The sequence below is a fragment of the Bos taurus genome, chromosome 1 (assembly GCF_002263795.3).
Source record: "Bos taurus isolate L1 Dominette 01449 registration number 42190680 breed Hereford chromosome 1, ARS-UCD2.0, whole genome shotgun sequence".
Lineage (NCBI taxonomy): Eukaryota > Metazoa > Chordata > Mammalia > Artiodactyla > Bovidae > Bos > Bos taurus.
In genome coordinates, this window is record NC_037328.1 from 79,095,290 (window position 1) to 79,116,549 (window position 21,260).

General features: G+C 40.5%; 1 protein-coding gene across 10 annotated transcripts in view; it reads right to left on the minus strand.

The window, feature by feature from the left end:
* The window catches only part of LPP (LIM domain containing preferred translocation partner in lipoma), a 757,855-nt gene that overhangs the window by 659,118 nt on the left and 77,477 nt on the right, over positions 1-21,260 (minus strand). Inside the window, exons 3-4 of one of the 10 annotated variants that reach the window (XM_059884786.1) lie at positions 11,837-11,890; positions 2,719-2,856 (exon numbers count right to left, since the gene is read on the minus strand). The exons of 8 other annotated variants lie outside the window; for them this stretch is intronic. The gene's annotated coding sequence lies outside the window, so the exon portion shown is untranslated. The remainder of the gene's footprint in view (positions 1-2,718; positions 2,857-11,836; positions 11,891-21,260) is intronic. One more of the 10 variants, XM_059884788.1, reaches the window with a different exon arrangement.

Genomic DNA, 21,260 nt, shown 5'->3' on the forward strand with positions numbered 1-21,260 from the left:
CAAGCACTGGGACAGGTTCTCCTACCACCTGGTATCCTCTGACAACGAATGCCCTTCACTTCTCCAAGCCATGCCTTCCCTCTCTTTAATGAAGGACTGACTTCCTCAAGGATCACTGGGAGAATTAATAGATGGTAATCATTGAAATCATTTGTAAACAAATTAATGGTAGACAAATGTGAGGAATCTGTTCCAATCTGACCTACATGCTGTCTCCCAGTACAAAAGGATATAAATCTACCAAAAGAAGATTTGTATCCATTACATACTTGGGTCAAATGCTAAATTGCTGAGTGTTAAAATCAATATTAAGCCAAAGCCAAGACTGAAATCTATTACCATCATCACCTAGATTTCCTTGATACAAGAATAAATACAAAATTTCTCTGTGTTTAAGATAATTTATCAGGGATTTGTTACACGATTGTGGAGGTTTTTCTGACCATGAAATGTTGAAGGGACAAAGTTGGCAATCTACTTGTAATTTATCTTTAAAAAAACTAAACAATTCTTATAGGGCTTTTCTAGAAAGATTCATGGCCTTAAGTAAAATTAAATACTGAAACTTAAAAGTGAAAGAAAGAAAATGAAGTCGCTCAGTCGTGTCCAGCTCTTTTCCACCCTAGGACAGTAGCCTACCAGGCTCCTCTGTCCATGGAATTTTCCAGGTAAGAGTACTGGAGTGGGTTGCCATTTTCTTCTCAGGGAATCTTCCCGACCCAGGGATCGAACCTGGGTCTCCCGCACTGCAGACAGACACTTTACCATCTGAGCCACCTGGGAAGCACTTAAAAACAGTTTCTTAAAAATAGTAACTGTGTTTAATTATGAATGCATTCACTAACCAATTCTATAATGATTAGAATTATAATATCATTTAATCTCATAATAATGCCTCTTAAAATTTATATTTTTATAAACATTTATTAGCTAAGAAAAAATACAATGTTCTTCCCAAAGGTATCTAGCTAATGTACTCTATTAATAAAGATTTCACAAATCTAATACTAGCATTTACTATCAACTTATTGCTTAACTATTAACTATCAAGTTAAGCAACTTGAATTGCTTACCTATTCAAAAGTTCTTAATAGTTTCCACAATCACAGTTAAATATTGTTGTATGTTGCTCTTATAATATATATTTTAATATTTCAGTGGATTTATATAATTTCAGGGTATAAAACACCTTTAGAAGACTTTTTACTACAAATCATACGTAAAAGATTCACCTATATTTGAAAGTAACAATCTAGAAATTAATTTTATAGATATTAAGTGGAAAGTAATTGCACTCATCTCACACACTAGTAAAGTAATGCTCAAAATTCTCCAAGCCAGGCTTCAGCAATACGTGAACCATGAACTTCCATTTCTTCAAGCTGGTTTTAGAAAAGGCAGAGGAATCAGAAATCAAATTGCCAACATCCGCTGGATAATGGAAAAAGCAAGAGAGTTCCAGAAAAACATCTATTTCTGCTTTATTGACTATGCCAAAGCTTTTGACTGTGTGGATCACAATAAACTGTGGAAAATTCTGAAAGAGATGGGAATACCAGACCACCTGACCTGCCTCTTGAGAAATCTGTATGCAGGTCAGGAAGCAACAGTTAGAACTGGACATGGAACAACAGACTGGTTCCAAATAGGAAAAGGAGTACGTCAAGGCTGTATATTGTCACTGTGCTTATTTAACTTATATGCAGAGTACATCATGAGAAACGCTGGACTGGAGGAAACACAAGCTGGAATCAAGATTGCCGGGAGAAATATCAATAACCTCAGATATGCAGATGACACCACCCTTATGGCAGAAAGTGAAGAGGAACTAAAAAGCCTCTTGATGAAAGTAGAAGTGGAGAGTGAAAAAGTTGGCTTAAAGCTCAACATTCAGAAAACGAAGATCATGGCATCTGGTCCTGTCACTTCATGGCAAATAGATGGGGAAACAGTGGAAACAGTGTCAGACTTTATTTTTTGGAGCTCCCAAATCACTGCAGATGGTGACTGCAGCCATGAAATTAAAAGACGCTTAGTCCTTGGAAGGAAAGTTATGACCAACCTAGATAGCATATTCAAAAGCAGAGACATTACTTTGCCAACAAAGGTCCGTCTAATCAAGGCTATGGTTTTTCCTGTGGTCATGTATGGATGTGAGAGTTGGACTGGGAAGAAGGCTGAACGCCGAAGAATTGATGCTTTTGAACTGTGGTGTTGGAGAAGACTCTTGAGAGTCCCTTGGACTGCAAGGAGATCCAACCAGTCCATTCTGAAAGAAATCAGCCCTGGGATTTCTTTGGAGGGAATGATGCTGAAGCTGAAACTCCAGTACTTTGGCCATCTCATGCGAAGAGTTGACTCATTGGAAAAGAGTCTGATGCTGGGAGGGATTGGGGGCAGGAGCAGAAGGGGACGACAGAGGATAAGATGGCTGGATGGCATCACTGACTCGATGGACGTGAGTCTGAGTGAACTCCGGGAGTTGTTGATGGACAGGAAGGCCTGGCGTGCTTTGATTCATGGGGTCACAAAGAGTCAGACACGACTGAGCGACTGAACTGAACTGAATATCTGTATATAAACAACAAAACTGAAATACATGTTTGTTCATATTACAAATGGTTTTATGCTGATATAATAGCAACAAATGTTATGTTAGTTATTCACAAACTCAGAAATGCCCATAATGTTAATAAAGTCGACAACTGGCTATCTTACCATTCCAAGGGCTGAAGCAGAGAGCCGAGCCAAAGAGCATCTTTACAACAAATATTAAAGCAAAAACCAAAGCTGGTGCATCGTTGAAGGCAAATGAGTTGCCTGCTTCCAAGAGGGCACTTCTAGATTTTTAGTATCCTAACACAGAAACATGACATAGGGCAAAAAACGAGAATTTTTAATACACATGTATCAAAAGACTGCCATGAATCAGATACTATACTAAGATATCTAGAAGAACTCACTGTTCAGCACAGGAGACAAACATGTACACAACAACCATCACTGTGTCCGTAGAGGTCTGGCACAGAGTGTGTATGGTGCGGGGTGGGACGTTAGGAAAACCTTCACCAAATAGGACTTTCAAGCCCCAGATGCAGGCTGCATGCCTCAAATCTATGAACAAGCTCAGAGAAAGAGTGATGCTCTAGAATCACGTGGTTGGCAGGTTGGACAAGAACAGTCACAAATTTCATGGTTTTTCAGACATGGTTTCTAGTTTCATTTCCATGACCTGGTTTGAAAGTAACATAAAATATCTGAGCCTCAGTTTCCTTTTCTATCTGTAAAATGGGGTAACATTTATTTTGAGTGGGTGCTAGAAAGACTTATAAGGTGTCTACTGGAATTATCTAACAGAGTCCCCAGCTGGATACAGCATTCTGCACACTTTTTGCTCCCTCCCTTCCCAGTATCAATTCACACATTCAGTACATGAGCTCAGACAAATAGTTCTATGACATGGGTTCTTAGCCTTGTTGCTGAAACAACCAAGGTGCTTCCACAACTCCATCAAGGCAGAGGGAACTTTCCCAAGAATCCAATAGGAATAACACTTAAATAAGTCACTCAAACATTTTATAACCTCCCTGGCATGGAGTGGGAGTGAGTTGGGATGCAAGGATTTATCTGTGTTTATCTAGCACTACACAAAGAAGATGGGGCTTCCCAGGTGGCACAGTGGTAAAGAATCTGCCTACCAATGCAGGAGATTCAGGAAACACGAGTTTGATCCCTGGGTCAGGAAGATCCCCTGAAGGAGGAAACGGAAACCCATTCCAGTATTCTTGCCTGAAAAATTCCAAGGACAGAGGAGCCTGGTGGGCTACAGTCCATAGTGTCGCAAAGAGTCAAATGCGACTGAGCAAGCCCAAACACACACAGAAGAGACAGACGCCACACTGTGACTCAGGAGTATGGCTGAGAAAGACAAAGCCTCCAGGGATCTAAATATTTAGGCATCAAGTTCTCTTAGAAGTCCTGTTGGGAAGTTACACTCCAGGAACTCAACTGGTTAACAGTTGCCCTGGGCGATTTATAATATTTCAGCTACACAAGCCACATCTTCAAGGGAGGAGAGGCAGTAAGGGAATTCTATCCACTGCGTTTGGTGGGCACAAGCTTTTTGAGGCCCCAGAGAGGAAGATGCTCGTGGAGCAGCAAATATTCTCCTTTAGATCCTCCAAACAGTTTGCACCGATTCTTCCTTTCCCATGCTATGCCTCTGACAACCAATCCTGTTCCTAAAGCACCTGAGGCAGAACACAGGAGATGGCAAGCCAATTAATGCAAAGTTCTTGCTCCCAGGCATGTATGGAAGTGAAACTGAGTTGATCCTGAGCTGCCTCACAGAACTGATTAATGTAATTTCCTCTCCGTCCTACTACTGAAACTCTGATTCACTATTAAAGAGACACATGTATAGAAGGGACAGTGGGAGAGGGAGAGGGTGGGATGATTTGGGAGAATGGCATTGAAACATGTGTATCATATATGAAATGAATCACCAGTCCAGGTTCGATGCATGATACAGGATGCTTGGGGCTGGTGCACTGGGATGACCCAGAAGGATGGTACGGGGAGGGAGGTGGGAAGGGGGTTCAGGATGGGGAACACATGTATACCCGTGGCAGATTCATGTTGATGTATGGCAAAACCAATACAATATTATAATTAGCCTCCAATTAAAATAAATAAATTTATATTAAAAAATAAAATAAAGATAAATTATCCATTAAAAAAATAAATAAAGCTCTCCTGTGTGATTCTGATAAAAATAATCAAGATTGAGAAAAATAAATTAATTAATTAAAAAGGGGGGTGGGAGGCCCCAGGCCTAAAATGATGAGGACCAGATACAAAGTGTGCTGACCACAAAATACGTTGAAGCCCTGTCTCATAACTGGCAGACACTTTCAATTCACCAGAGATAACACGTACTGAGCTGGTACAGCCTTACTGAACCTGTCCTGACCTTATAAGGGCAGCTACATCAGTCTTGGCTCTCACCTTCTTTTGTAGTTTTGGAACACATCATGCGTAGAGTTTAACTTCTTAAGAAAAGGTGGGCAGTCCCAATTCTGGTTTAATGTCTAGTCACAGAAATTCATTACGCATTTACTGGGCAAAAACCATGTGCACAGATGGGCCTGAGCTAATCCCTGGACGTACAAAGGTGAATCAAGATACAACCACTGACTCGTGCAGCACAATGATTTCCCTGGTAGGCACTAAGTAAAGGTTAACTGTTCAGTGTTGCAGTACGTAACTATTATTAATTTTAATGTTAAAAATACAGGACATATTTAACAGTGGAGGACTGGTTTATAGAGCAAGCCACAGAAAAGCAGTCAACAGTCTGTATACACACACATGCTCATACACAGGACAGAACATTATTCACCATGATGTATTTCGAGATAATAGGATTACAGGCAACCCAGATTTTGTTCCTCATACTTTCCTGTTTTCCAAATTTTCTACAGTGAAAAATAATTACTTGTATATTCAAAACGAACACCAACATAATGTTGAAAATAAAGAAAGCACGCTAATAGCTCAGAATTCCGTGCTCCCAAAGAGCTCCTATATTAAACCTGGATATGTGACACCTCAGCTCCTCACTCAGAAGATGCATGTGTACATGTGCGCGTGCATGTGCACACAGGTACCTAAGTACACATTTATGGTTGATACCGACCAACCCAAAATAACCAGGGATCTGTTGTACGATCCCCGGTGGAGATGAGAGGTGCAGGGAAGATCGGACAAACTCCAAGAGACAGGGGGTCATCTTTCAGAGCAGCTGAAACTGGAGTATATCAGAGTGGTCTCTGATCAGAGAAACTATGCAAACCTAAAATGCATGAGACAGAGAAAACCAACAGTGCTTTCCAGGATGAGTCCCAAGCTGAAATTGCACAAGTGCAGAGCTCCTGAGCCCAGACATTTCCTTCTTAACTAGCTGTTTCTAGTTAAAGTGTCTAATATCTACGTTTAATACAGGAGCTCTTTGGGAGCCCAGAATTCTGAGCTATTAGTGTACTTTATTTTCAACATTATGTTGGTGCTCATTTTGAATATACAAGTAATTAATTTTCACTGTAGAAAATTTGGAAAACACAGGAAAGTACAAGGAACAATTCTATGTGCCTATTCCTGGGTTACAAGCAGCAATGATTAAATCATTTATGTAATAATGATTCATGATTAAGCTTTACACCTCTACAGAAACCAGGAAGTTATACACAAAATTCTTCGCAAACATGTTTATCTGATTGCTAGGACTAAGAAGAAAGAAACTGCCTCTTAAAACATATACTGTTGGAAGGGGAACCAAACCAGAAACACTGTAGCAAGGCCAATGAGAGCAGACAAGTTCAAGCTCAGAAATATTAAATGAACACCTAGGATACTCCAGGCACTATAGGCGTCTGCACCACAGTAATGCCCTCACAGAGGTTAACTTCTTCTAAAGCTAAATTCTTCTAATTTAGGAGGAAGCAATAAAACCAAAAAGTCATGGGGAATCCTGGTACCATATGATATAATATTGCAGCCCTAATATACTTGACTGTGCAGATCTAAGAATTAAGCTATTAATAGGAGTAAAGTATTGGGAAGGAGGGGGGCAGATATTTGTCCTTGGTTTAAAGAAATTTGACAAATTCATACTAAGAGCTTTGAGAAGCCGTACTGCAAAGAAATGTGTCTTAATCTGCATAAGCTGGCATTTCTCAAATGTTTGACCACAAAAATGCCCCTTTTCATGAAATATCTATCCACAGATCAAAGAAGGCTAACATTTAGCATAACTCAGTTTGCAGAACGCACATTAATGGCTGTGCCATCAATATTAAATTCTCATCAGATGAGTTCTTTTAAAAAAGATGGGAGTTTATTATGTGTTCTATAAAAATTACAAAAAACTTTTAAATCTGATTCTTGAAGGTACGAAATTTATTTATTTGGATTTTTTCCTTCTCTAAAATCGAGGGAAATGAGACTTTGGTATATTTCCCAGCTTGCTGGAGAATTACAGAACTGTAAAGCCAGCCCCCCAAAACCCCAAGACCTCTGGGGATCCCTTCTCACCCCATGTGGCTATGGGCTACAAGCAGAGGTGTCACTGAAACATGGGCAGTTGGCAGAGGAAGGCATAGTGAGCACTCAGCATGTGGCCAGTGCTACAGACAATAGACACAGAGGCACACGTGTTCACAAAAAGTGTGCAGCCAACTTCTCATAATCTATTTCAGGGAGGAGGAGTGGTTACAGATCGCTGAGAAGGAGAGAGGATAGATAAAGCCTAAACCCTATTTTGTTTTAAATATCTTTTTTGTTAAACACATTAGTCAATTTGACAAGAAAAATGGATGAGAGAAGTTGACTTATAAAAAAGTCAAGCATTCTGTATTGAAAGTGAGAAGATTTAGGTTCTAATCTTGTCTCAACCTTCAGCCAGAATCTCTAAATTTTCCTCTAATCACCCTCTTCCCCATCATTCCCTCTCCTTCATATCTAGTCATGGTATAAGTTAAAAAGTAACCATCAATCTCAAATCACAGAGACAAAGAATTGTTTAATTAAACGATACTGGGATGCTAGATAGTCATTTGGATAAAGATAAAATTAGAGCCATTCATCACATCATATATAAGAATAAACTGCCCATGAATCAGACATCTAAACGTGAAAAGAGAAACTATACAGGAACTGGAAGCGAACACGAGTATAAACATGGTGTCAGGAACACTTTCTAACTACGATCAAAGAACAGAAGGAATTTTTACAAAAGATTGTTAAATTTGTCTATATAAATGTAAAAGTCTTTTTCAGGACACAAAAGACAAACACTGTAAACAAAGTCAAACGACAAATTGGGAGAAAATATTTATAATATATTTCATAAATTAAGGGCTAATTTACAGAGATTTCTTGAGGAAAAGAAAGACCAAAATTCAAATTTAAAAAATGGGCAAATGATATGAACAGATAATTCATAAAAAATGGAACTTATAAAATTAACAAATGTGGTCTTTAAACACATGAAAAGATGTTCAGCTTCACTCATAAGAAGACATATGCAAATTTAAACTAAACTGAGATATCATTTCTCACCCATCACATTGGCAGCAATTCAAAAGCTTGACAATACATTCTGTGGTTGAGGATGCTGGTGGGACATTCCCAGGGAGAGGAATATGGCACTACCTACATAACAAGACATCTGCCCTTGACCCAGCATTCCCACTTCTAAGAATGTAGCTTGAAGATAAGCCTCCAATGTTATATAAATAAATATGCATAATATTATTCACTGCAGGAAACTGCTCTACCACCCAAGCATAGAAGATCAGTTGTATAAAAGAGAGACAGAGAAAGGGAGAGATATAAGGAAGGAAAGAAAGGCATAAAGATGGGTAAAACCAGGAAGGAAAGAGAGAGAAGGGGGAAAAGAGAGACAGAAGGGCAGACATAAGAAAAGAAAGAAGTTCTAAAGAAAGGAGGGAGGAAGACAGAAAGAAAGAAGAAAAAGATTTTTAAAAAGCAAAGTACCCAAGAGCATAAGTGTGTGTGTGCGTATTACCTTTTGTGTAAAAAAGAAAAAGAAATATGAGAGACACAAGAAAGATACCAAGGAAACAATGAGGCTGGTTGGGTAAGAAAGTAGAAGAAATATTGGAGTATACTTTTTTGTTAGTTCTGACAACTGAAGCATGTTAATATTTTACATATTCAAAAAATAAAATGAAATCAACAAGACAAGGGTGAGAAGGAAGGAAACTGAAACCCAAAGTCCATCGAAACAACTGAATCCAAATACATTTCAAATGAACAACATAATGACACTGAGGGGTTGGGGGAAAGGATCATAAAGAGAAAAGAACTAATCCAGGTAACTCCTAAATATAGTATTTGACAGTATATCTTCAGTCCTGGACAGGGCTAAAGTTAGGGCAGAGGATCACAAACAAACTCTGAACTCTTTTTAGCAGGTCTGTGTTGTGTCATGATGATGGTAAAAATAAAACCATTATTATTATTTGTATATACATATGAGGATAGACATCCATATAGCACAGGTATGTATATATTTAAGTGCTTTATGTATACACGCATGTGCCTATAAAGCTTTTATGTGCAATATTCCCCAGCTCTGGCTATTGAATGGGCTTAGGACCCAAAGCACCACAGTACCCATAAGAACATGCAACACTCAAATATTGGCCCCAACACCTGAAAAGAACCAAGACATAGTGAAGAAATAGTTGATTTTACAGCTCAGACAGAGAAGATACAAGATCAAACTAGAATATCCTTTTATCCTAGCAAGTAAATAAGTGCTAACAGCAAAGATAGGAACATATCACAAGGACATAGGAGTCAGCTTACAGGGACAATTTAATCATCACAACAATTACATACTACTATGAATTATACTGTATATTGTCTGTATATAGGCTGGATTCTCTACTAGAGGAGGAAAATGCTGTCAAGTATATAACTGGCAAATTGACAAAACAGGAAGTCAAAACAGTGGATTAAAATATTACATCAGGGTTATGTGTACTGAAACGGATAACTATAATGTGAATATGAAGAGATGATCCTTATTATTAGGAAATACACATTGTACTTAGTCATAGGAGGCCATGATGTATCATGACATATGCAACCTTCTCTCAAGCACTGTAGAAAAAATACTATAAAAATATATATGTAAATGCATGTGTGTGTATATATATGTATATATGTACACACACATAAGAAGGTGGGGGAAAATGCAAATAGCATGAAATGTTAACAATACACGAAACTGATAAAAGCGTATAGGTATTGTACCATTTGACTCAACAATTCCACTCCTGGATATATTACTGAAGAAAACAAAAACACCTGCTCAAAAAGTTACATGCCCGCCAGTGTTCATAATAGCATTATTTACAATAGGCAAGATATGGAAGTAACCTAATGATGAATGGATAAAGAAGATGTGGTACATGTATACAATAGAATACTACTCAGTCATAAAAAATAAATGAAATTTTGCCACTTGAAACAACATGAATGAACCTGGAGGGTATTATGTATGTTTAGTGAAATGAATCAGAAAAAACATACTGTATGACATCACTTATATGTGGAATCTAAAAAATAAAACATACTAGTGAATATATTGTGAATTGGAGAATATATAGTGAATTGGAGAAGGAAATGACAACCCACTCCAGTGTTCTTGCCTGGAGAATCTCAGGGAAGGCAGAGCCTGGTGGGCTGCCGTCTATGGGGTCGCACAGAGTCAGACACTACTGAAGTGACTTAGCAGTAGCAGCAGTGAATATAACAAAACAGAAACAGACACAGTTAGATATAGAGAACAAATTAACGGTTACCAGTGGAGAGGGAGAAGTAGAAAGGGCAAGATACAGGTAGGGGATTAAGAGGCACAAAGTACTATGTATAAAATAAATAAGCTACATGAATATACTGTACAGTACAGGGAATATAGCCAATATCCTAAATAACTATAAATTAAGTATAACATTTAAAAACTGCAGATCACTATGTTGTACACTTGTGACATGACTGAGCGACTTCCCTTTCTCTTTTCACTTTCATGCATTGGAGAAGGAAATGGCAACCCACTCCAGTGTTCTTGCCTGGAGAATCCCAGGGACGGGGAGCCTGGTGGGCTGCCGTCTGTGGGGTCGCACAGAGTAGGACATGACTGAAGCGACTTAGCAGCATGTTGTACACTTGTAACTTACACAATATTGTACAACTATACCTCAATAAGAAATAATTTTTTAAAAATTTAAAAGCACATGGGTATTGTTTCTACTATTCATTTTATGTTTGACATCATTTACAATAAAAAATTAAATAAAAATAACTACCGAGAAAGAGAAGGTGGGGGGAATGTAGCAATTAAGAAGTAGCTCTCTGTGACAACCTAGAGGGGTAGAATGGGGTGGGAGGTGGGGTGAAGGTTCAAGAGGGAGGGGACATATATATATACCTATGGCTGATTCATGTTGATATATGGCAGAAACCAATACAATATTGTAAAGCAATTATCCTCCAATTAAAAATAAATAATATTTTTTAAAGTTGCTCTAGTTTCTAATAGGATTTGAAAATAATTAATAAATTAAGCCCAAACTACCTCATTCCATGTAATATTTATGTGTCCATATGTTTCATAGATATATAAAGAATGTTGCATATTTTAATTTCTTAACATGGAAAATTATCCTATAATTTCTTCTTCTAAAACTCCTGGAGTAAACAATTCCTAACACGTCCAAGGCCACAGTGTCTATGTAACCAGGGCTATAATTACAGGATTTGTAGGTCAATTGAAGCCTCTGAAATTCCAGTTCACCACATCTGCAATCTGAGTACTATTTTCCTTCTAGAAAGAGCAAGTTTAGAGTTGGAAGATGAGCTATATCTAACATGATAATAGCTAGCACCAATTTTTTTAAATCTATCAGCACTGGCCTTTGAGGTTGAAAGTGAAAGTGAAGTTGCTCAGTCATGTCCAACTCTTTGTGACCCCATGGACTGGAGCCTACCAGGCTCCTCCATCCATGGGATTCTCCAGGCAAGAATATTGGAGTAGGTTGCCATTTCCTTCTCCAGGAGATCTTCCCAACCCAGGGATTGAACCCGGGTCTCCCGCATTGCAGGCAGATGCTTTACCATCTGAGCCACCAGGGGAAGGCCTTTGAGGTTATCACCAAATGCACAAGCTTGGGGGTGGTGGGGGGCAAGAAGCACTCTTTTGGTGAAAATATAGATTAGCCCACATGCGCTACTTTCCACTACACACCTGAACTTCCCAGCAGGAGGAAAAAATAGTGAATCAGGCCTTGAAGTTTCCTTCCTGGATAAGTTTGAGAGGGGGAATAAAAAAAAAAAGATACAAAGGTTAGACATTATGAGGTCAAGAACCATCAAACAAATAGAACTTGATGTTTAAACAGGAACAGGTAAAATATCTGGGAAGGCAACAGAACTCTCAGCTCTTTGATTCCAAAACAGCCTCAGCAGACTGAAAAAAAAAAAAAAAAAAGATATATATATATATATAAATAATTAAAAATTATACTGCAGCTGAATACTAGGTATTGTTCCTTTCCAAAAGCATTAAAATATAAAGGTCAGTTAGCTTAAACGGTATTTTATTGCACACACTTTAAAAAGACCTTGAACAATTAAAGCAATGAAATATATTCCTTGCTATCATTTCAAACGTTCTCAGAAGCATAAAAGAAAGCACATACCACAAAAAATGTTAACCCCTTCTCTCCCTTTATTTCAAAGCCTCACAGAACTTGAGCCTTTTCAGCAGAGTTTCCAGTGATTTCATGTAGTTTGGGTGAAATTCTTAGTTATCTAGTGGTTTCACTTAGGTGTCAGGGTCGCGACAGCCCATAATATGGCCCATGGAAAGGGGTTATTACCACGATACCACCAAAGACACAGGTTAAAGATCAAGACTACATCAGTGGGTCTCCCAGGAGCTCTAAAATAAGACCAAAGCTCACACACTGTAATCCAGGTGAGCAACTTAGGGACAGGGCATCTTTTTCTTAATTCCTCCAGAGGTTTTAATAGGGCAGGTGGGCTTGCAAACCACTGGACTGGAAGACTGCAAACTCCTCTGTAGCTGTTAAGCTCTAGGAAAAGCTTCAACCATCTCCTTCCTGCCTTATAGGATCCTCAGACGGACCCTGACAGCATTCTATTATTTCTCTCCCTGGTTCAGTTACCATAAAAATAAAATGGTGAAAATGACAAGCCATTTCCACCAGGCTAGAGGGGGAAAAGGTGATGATTTTAAGGCGTTTTGCATATATGAGTATCAGTTTTTTATCAATTTCCTTACATAATATGTAAAAGGGTTCCTTAACTTTTCAAAGGCATTGCTCTCCCACCAAACAGTCTATAAAATGTGTACGCCTCTGAAAATATCCTCCACTATTTTGTCCCCCCCACCCCCACCCCCCGCCAAGTCCCTGGAAACTAGTACCTCGGGCAGGGTACTTGATCACAGGATCATAGATCAGGGTCTTTCTAGAAGTTCCCTGGAAAGCCCCCCACTTTCACACAGAAAAGAGATCATTACCCCATTTCACAAATAGGTCAAGTGAAGCTCAGAAAGATCAAGTGACTTGAGTTTAGTCACACTCAGGTCCCCACACTCCACACCGACATGCCTCTCTGATTTCTGAAGGTCAGAAAGTCAGGCCCTTACATATAGGATAACTATAGTTCCTATTCTAGCTCATCCAGGTGACAAGACAACCAGAGTCCCCTCGCTAGGCCTTGTCCACTAACCTCTAGCAAAGGAAGCTGAGACTCAAAACCTCTCATCTGAGGTCATAAAATGAAAGAAAAGCCTCAGATGTCAATAAATTGCTGTTTGCTGTAACTTGATGGATTAGTCAGGCTTTCCAGGGGGCGCTAGTGGTAAAGAACCTGCTCATCAATGCAGGAGACCCAAGGACTAGGGTTTGATCCCTGGGTCGGGGGGATGCCCTGCAGAAGGGCATGGGAACCCACTCCAGTATTCTTGCCTGGAGAATCCCATGAACCGAGGAGCCTAGTGGGCTGCAGTCCATGGGGTCACAAAGATTCAGACATGACTGAAGCAACTTTGCATGCATGCATGCAATGGATTAGTAACTTTGAGCAAGATATTCAGTGCAAGAGGTAAAGAAGACCCCATAGTTACATTTCAGAATATGAGCATGGGATATCAGAAAGGGCAGAGAATGTTAATCACAAACAAATTAGTGCAAGGAAATGCAGGGTGTTTGCTTCCGAGCCACCTATAAGTTACTGAGGCCAATGATTACATGCGTTTATGGGTCATCATTCCACTTAAAGGTCAGAAAAATGAATAGATGCCTAGAAATATCTGTTCCCCAAACTCTCAGGTATCATGAATTTTACATAATTGGGGGGAAAAAAAGTCATGGAGATCTTCTGAATCTCATTTTAGAGATCAAGAAATGACAAGGGATAAAGAAACTTACTCAGATGACTAAACAATTAAGAAGCAGATACAACACACAAGTTGTATCTCAGTCATTTCTCCTTTAGAAAATTCTCACATCGTGGCACAATATTCTACGGTATTGGCCAATAAATGGAAAATTCTGAATATATATTTCTACAATTACAGTCAAGAAATGGAAATCTTTCTGTTTCCCTAACACACTATGATTTCACGGACAAAGGAGAACAGTAAGGGTAGCTCGATATATTTACCATGATTTGCTTTTTTTTTTTTAATTAAGCAGGGCACAGGCAAAAGCAGAGTTGTTTTTGACCTATAAAAAAATGTGAGGGTTGCAGAAGGAAACAAGCTTTACTATTTGATTATCAAATTTATTTTGCCATCTTCGTTGTATGGGAAGCATTAGCACACAGGCTGCGTCCTAAGAGGAGGTGAAAGGCTTGGTAGCCCAAGATCTCATTCTCGTGGCCCACTTTTTTGTCAGCTCAAGAGTGACAGGAAACAAGAGTGCAAGGATCGGACCAAAAGGATATATTAATTAACTGTGCATTGCAAAGGCAGATAACAAGAAATTCAGAAACAAAGGGAGAGAAAGAAACCATTTCACAACCTTATGTCCACAAGTTTCTCGAAAAGCCTCTCCAGACCCTGCCTTCTGCAATCCCAGCCCATGTCCTCTGAGATTCAAACTGCCCCAAAGCACAGTTTTTCTAGCAGCCTCCAACAGCAAAGGTGGGAGAGGATTACCAATTTCTTGTGAATCCTGAAGATTTCCTTTATGAGTCATGGGAAACTGACATAACTTGGGGGGCGGGGATGATTTTTTTGAAAGAAACACAGTTTTAAATCAGTTCCCACTAATTTGTTCTGCTGTGTGGTATAAGTCTTGAACACGGGAAAAATTAAGTTTTAGAGTTGATGCAAAAATGGGAGTTTTTGTTAGGTTCTGTCAATTGTCACCGTGGCATTTCTTATTAGGATTTTTCTTACTGTCATTTTTTTGTTAAATTAATTATAGTTTGATCAGTGTAGGAGCTATTTTGAATCCATGGGACTTTCCTCACCAGATTGTTTTGGCATTTTAAAGTCACTTACATTCAGGGCCTAAACAATATGGCAAGTATCTCTTTTTCTCTCTCCTTTATACTCAAATTCTAAACAAAGGAACCATCTGTTCTCTCTCTAAAAACATCAGCCCTTGTTTTCATTTTTCTGTTAATAATAATGCTTCAAACTTATAGCATGTCTTTTTCCAACTTGCTTATTAAAGCATTTTGTAGTTATTGCCTCACTTATCTTCAACATCACCCCCCGCCCCCCGATTAACTGAAGGGTAAAGGGAAACGTTTGCCAATTTTTAGTTAGATAAGTGATTATTGGATGTTTGATGAGTTCTATACAAATGACCACAGGTGAATCTCAGAAGGAACGTGGCCATCACCTAGCTCAGCTCTGACTCTTCCACGTGTAAAAGGGAGACCCAGAAAGGAGAAGTCACTCAGTGATCTATTTGTGTACTCGGTCCCCTACCGCACCCCCGCACCCCCAGCCCTGACTGTAAGCAGCCAAGGTGAGAACCGTGTCTTACACATTTTTGTGTCTCAGGTACCTGATGTGTAAAAAGTGCTCATTTGAATATTTCTTGAATAAATGAAAATTTTGAGGGTAGTTCCGCAGGTGGTTGCGGCAGAGCCGGGGTCAGAGCTCAGCTCACCCATCCTCTTACTCGGTTGCTGTTAAAAATACACACCAAATAGACCCAAATGCAAAACAAATCAGAGACAATACCAAAGTGGGTGGGCGGGGTACATAAGATGCAGGCCTGTGTCTAGACTCAAGAAGCTGGTTGAACGAAATCAGTAAGCATAACAGAGTTTGGCCAGGGGCCGTGCTCAAACATAAGCCACGTTAAGGCTGACTCCCCAAACGCTCTGCATTCCTTCTGTGCTCCGAGCAGCTGGGGATGTGGATGTAGTGGAACTAGCCCTTAGACATGACCCAACTGGAAGAAATGATGTGTCTTAATGCCAAAGGACAGCGTGTCTCTATAACACCCCTGAGCCCAATACGAGAGCATCCTCCACCCCAAGATTTCCCCTCATCACTCAGTGTAACCCGAGAGTGCTCAGCCTGAGAATCATGAAAGCCACCAGCCCAGAGTTTTCCAATGAGCAGAGAGGTCACTGAAATCAAAACCTTTTTTTCCATGTGCCTCACTGGAAATCTGCGACTCATTTGGCACATTTTTCTTCTTTTCAGAATGCCCCATTTCCCACTCCTTGAAGCTAAAGGGAAAATAAATTGTTTCTAGAAAAGCAAGTTAACTGTGGGATTCTGTCATCCGAATACCTTCTACACTAGTAATTCTAACAAAGTCAGCAACTCCCCAAAGAGTCTTCAAAAATAGATTGTCTGTGTAGACAAGAAAGCTAGACGTCCAAGGAGAGAAGGAAAAATACCTTCTTTAAGTAAAAGAAATCATATAGCCAAAGAGAATTCAAGTATAACGCGATTTCACATTAAATGAATTCGTTTCAGACATGAACAGGAAACAAATCAGTGACAAAATGCAAACAAATCAGCATACAGGAGCCCTCAAACAATTAGGATTTGTTTGAAGGGGGAGGTGGGTTGGCACAGTGGTGCAGAGGGGAGAGAAAGACACAGGAATAAGGATGGAGTCTCTTCAACCCCCAACACGCTGTGTCTGACACGGACACAAAGGCTGCGGGCGGTGTCTGGGATCGTCCAGCACATGGTGGGAAGCATTTATATCAAGCCGTGCAGTATCAGCAGGGGAATAAGACAGCAAGTACTTCAGGGCAGACAGCTGCAGAGAGAGCCCCTGCACAGAGCAGACACAGCAGGCTGAATGCATTCGTATACCAGCAGTCCTTCCCTCACTTACCACGCTCGGCTTCTGGACGCCTTCAGGGTCAAGGCTGTCCCCAGAACCATGTATCATTCCTGCAGCCACTACCCGTGGACTCGCTCTCAGCATGTTCCTGACAAATTTGCCCTTTTCATACATAGGGACCTTTCTGCTCTTAAGCTATCTCCAAAAATATCACCTTGGACCTTGCATACATCCCTGGTAATCCAGCATCTTAACGTTTAACATTCAAAAGTGAAAAGAATAAAGGATTCACATAATGTTATTTAACTAGCCTTCATCTCCAAACCTAAGTTTTTCAGGGGATCATTTGGAAGCTGGCCATTGGGGAGGTAAGTTAAGCGTTCATCTGATGTCTGGTTAGGTGTCTGTCATGTCGGCAAGAACAGAGAAGACCTGAGCATGCAGCTCTCACAGATCTTGACAATCATCTCCTGCCAAAATCATGTCTGAGAAAAGAACCCCCAAGACAGCAGATGCTTCCTCTCACATGAGCAGCACTCCTGGCTAACCAATAAATACAATTTGATTGTGGTGACTGGTACTTTTTCAAATAAAAGTGTCTCTCAGAGGACATTGCTGGTTTGATACTCTAACTACTCAGTTCAAGTTAGATAACTGGGAGCAAGGCTCTCAGTCACGCTGGATATCAGTCTCTCTTTTCCTACAAAATAAAGCAGCCCAATTCAGTAAGCTCAGACTTCCTCTGTCTCACAAATCCTGTGCCTCAGTGCCTACTGCCAAGTGGTCTACCCTCTCCCTCTTAGTTTGTTCATCTCCCCTCTCTCTCTCACATCCACACAAGCTCACCCCAAGATCCCTCTTATCCAGTCCACAATCTTGTTATTAGGCAAGCTACAAGCAGTTCCTCCACAATCCCCATCACTGTTTCTCTGCTTAAGATCTGACACCAAAAGGATTTTTTAGCTAGTTTATAAGAGACGCAAACATGGGGCACATGAACCCCATTGACACACAGACCTCACCTTGAGATGAGATCCTCAGGGGGGCTCCAGCAGTCTCTTCATCCCCCGGCCACAGAGGCAGCCACCTGCCGGGACTCCAGCTGTTCAAGTCCGATCTAGACCCTTACTCTCTGACACCTTGAACAAGTCATTTCACCTCTCTGAGCCTCAGTTTCTCTAACTGTAAAGTGAGGCATTTGGGATAAAATTAATGACAAAGTCTCTATCAATTCTGACACCCTTCCCCAGAGCTCTGAAATCTCATTAGCCATCAAAGCAAACACCCTCCAAAGCCCTGTCTCTGGTATTGGTGTTGACCTGGGGCTCCCAGGTAAATGGAGATGACTCTTTGCATGATCTTGCACAATAAGTAATAATAGCACATCAATAGGAGCAAATACTTCTAATTTGTGTTTGTTTGTTTAGTTCCAAGCTAAAGAAGTTGCAGGCACCACCTGCCAATGGCCTTTGGAGTCTCCATGATGCCTTTTTTATTTTTTTTAACAATGGGTCAGAAGTTCAGAAACTAAAAAGGTGAAAGTGGAAACCACACAGAAATAATATGGAGCCTGAAAAATTGAAAAAATGATTTAGGATAAATAATACCACATCCCTCTTTTAAAAAAAATTAAACAATAATGAGAGTAAGCAGGGGCACTATAAAGTAAAAATAAAATCGAACACAGAAAAGACTGATTTGCCTAGGATTCCTCTCAGCCATGTAATCAGCATGAATAGCAAAGACCGTATAATACTCATGTTTCTATTTGTTGCCCTCAACTGACATGGTTGGTCGTTTGTTTTGTTTTAAATAAAATGGGGAAGCAACAAATATATTAAATCCATCTGCAGAAAACCCATATTTGCATGTGGAAAACAAATAAGTGGGTGCCTGAATGGGTGATTAGGCATGCAATTGCCCATCTGCACCCGGGGCCCCAGCCTCCCTGCAGGTGCGCCTGACACAGGAGCAGAGACTCCGAAAGGCAGGTCCTCCACCATGGAGAGCGACAGACAGGAGGGAAACCGTGCCCTCCGCAAATGGACTTGTTCTGAGCTGCGCCCCCTACCCCCGCCCCATAGGGTCCTGGTTCTCCAGTCACTGTCCCTGTATCTTACAGCTGAAAACCAGAAATAAGTTTTGCCATCCTTTGCTTAGATTTCTGCGGATTCTTTAAACCACAAAGGCAATTTTTTTTTCTGAGCATCTTCGATATGTTCTTAATAAATATTTGTTGTTGCATCTATCTTTATGAGAATGGGTGACCCCCTCCCCTGTACTCTTCATCTGGGTCATTCTACTCATCACACTGGCCTCACTTTTCAGTCTTAGGACCTTGGCAACTGCTTTCTTTCAGCTTGAAACACTCTCCCCACTCTGGTCTCCAGCTTACTAACTCATAGCCTTCAGGCCTTGCTCCTGTGCACTCATAATAAGACCTTCTTAGATCAATGAATTTAAATCTGTGTCATGGTCACCCTCTGTGCCCTTAACCTGCCTTATTTTCCTTCTGAAAACAGATCACAACCTAAATATTTTCTATTTACTCATCAATGGTTGTCTGGTTCCATCAAATGGGTTTGTCTGATTTGGTTCACGGTTCTATTCCTTGCACCTGGAACAGTCTAGCGCATAGTAGGTGGTGAACACCCAGTTGTTATGTTAATGAGTCAACACAGTAATCTGCAAACCACAACACCTGGCACCATGAGCGCTCTTATGGAAAAAGACAAGATCTATGCTCTTAGGAAGCTTCTACAACGTGGAGAAGGAAGACTGAAAATCTGTTTATGTAGCAGAGCAAAGTGACATGAATGCTCCACTGAAGGTATAAACAAAGCACTCAGATAATACAGAAAAAGCAAGCTCTTGACACTGGAGCAGGGAGTGGGCGGGGAACAGACTGAAGGAGACCAACAGAGCTGAATTCTCTGGAAGTATCTTAAAAGGAAGCACAGAAATCATCCTCAAAAATACATTCAGCACAAACAAGTACTAAGACATCTTCAGTTAGCCTCCTTTCCTTCATCAATAATGCTAAGTGAAACAAAAGATTGCCCAAGATAAGTCAGCATTTCTGTGTGCCAAGACCATGGAGAAAAGAAGAATCACTTTCCTCCATAAAGCCTTCATTTTAAAATGGAAACTATTTAATTTGCACACAAATGCACACAAAACATCGCTTCAGAAAATTCCAGGGTGACCTTAAAGGGTATCCAGTTTAACAACATCTTACTTCCCCCTAGAGAACCCATTGGTATCAGCCTCTATCTAAATACCCTCAGAGATAGGGAACCCATAACCCCAGAAATGGCCCATGCCACTGCAGTCTGCTGTTAATACTAAAACACACTCCCTCACACTGTCTTTCTGTTACTTCCACCCAATAATGCCAGAACTCCTTCTGGGGTCACAAAGAGGGAGTTTGTATTCCCTTCTGGGGCAGAGTCCCTCCTGCTCCCTCCTTCTCCATCCCTTTCTCTCTTCTCCACACTAACCATTTCCTGTTCTTTGTTTCATCCCTCAAAGGCTCTGATTTCTGGTGCCATCAGCCATCTTAAACTGCACCATTCCCTTCCCTCCATCTCTCACTGTTCCAGGACATTTTTTTTTTTCTTTTTTTGGAGCTGACCTACTGCTCAAGCAATTTAGCATTCTTTGGAGAGCTGAGCATTTTGTCTGGGGTTGGGGAGAGGGGCACAGGGGATCCAAAAGAACATGGGTAAGTAACTCTGTGAGCCCTGACCCAGGAAGACCCTGGCAGAGTAACCTAACTTTCCTACCTTGACCTTGAAATGCTATCTTTGACATAAATTAGAAAGCTGAAGCATCTGACCTCCCTCCACCCCAAGGACATTCAGAATCTGGGGCGTCTTGTACCTCTGGTAAACCATGGCCCCTCTAGTCTTGTTGGTCCCAGCTTGCCAGCCTGCATTAGAATATGTAGTTTTTAGCCACCTCTACACCTGAGAACTGGATTGCTTGTGTGACCTTGGTGAGACACTTAAAGTCAACAAATCAAAGCATCTCAGAAGGTAAAAGAAAAAGAGAGCTCTAAATCATCCAGTCCAAAAATTGCCCAGCAATCTCTCGTGCACCTTGCCATGCCCTTCCCCATCCTCAGTCATGGCAGACATTGCTAAATGATCATGGGCAGATACAACTTCAGAACTCCTCTCCACATAGCACCTCAAATAGCCATTACAAATCCACCATGTGGCCACACAAAATCCAAGCTATTCATTCTTCAGATGAGGAAAACTGGAGCTCAAAGATGGGCTAGGACCTCCCTGTGTGTCAGGCTCAGGAAAAGAACCAGAACTACAAAGGTCCCATCCCCATATTCCTGAGTCCTCTGTCCTCCTCTAA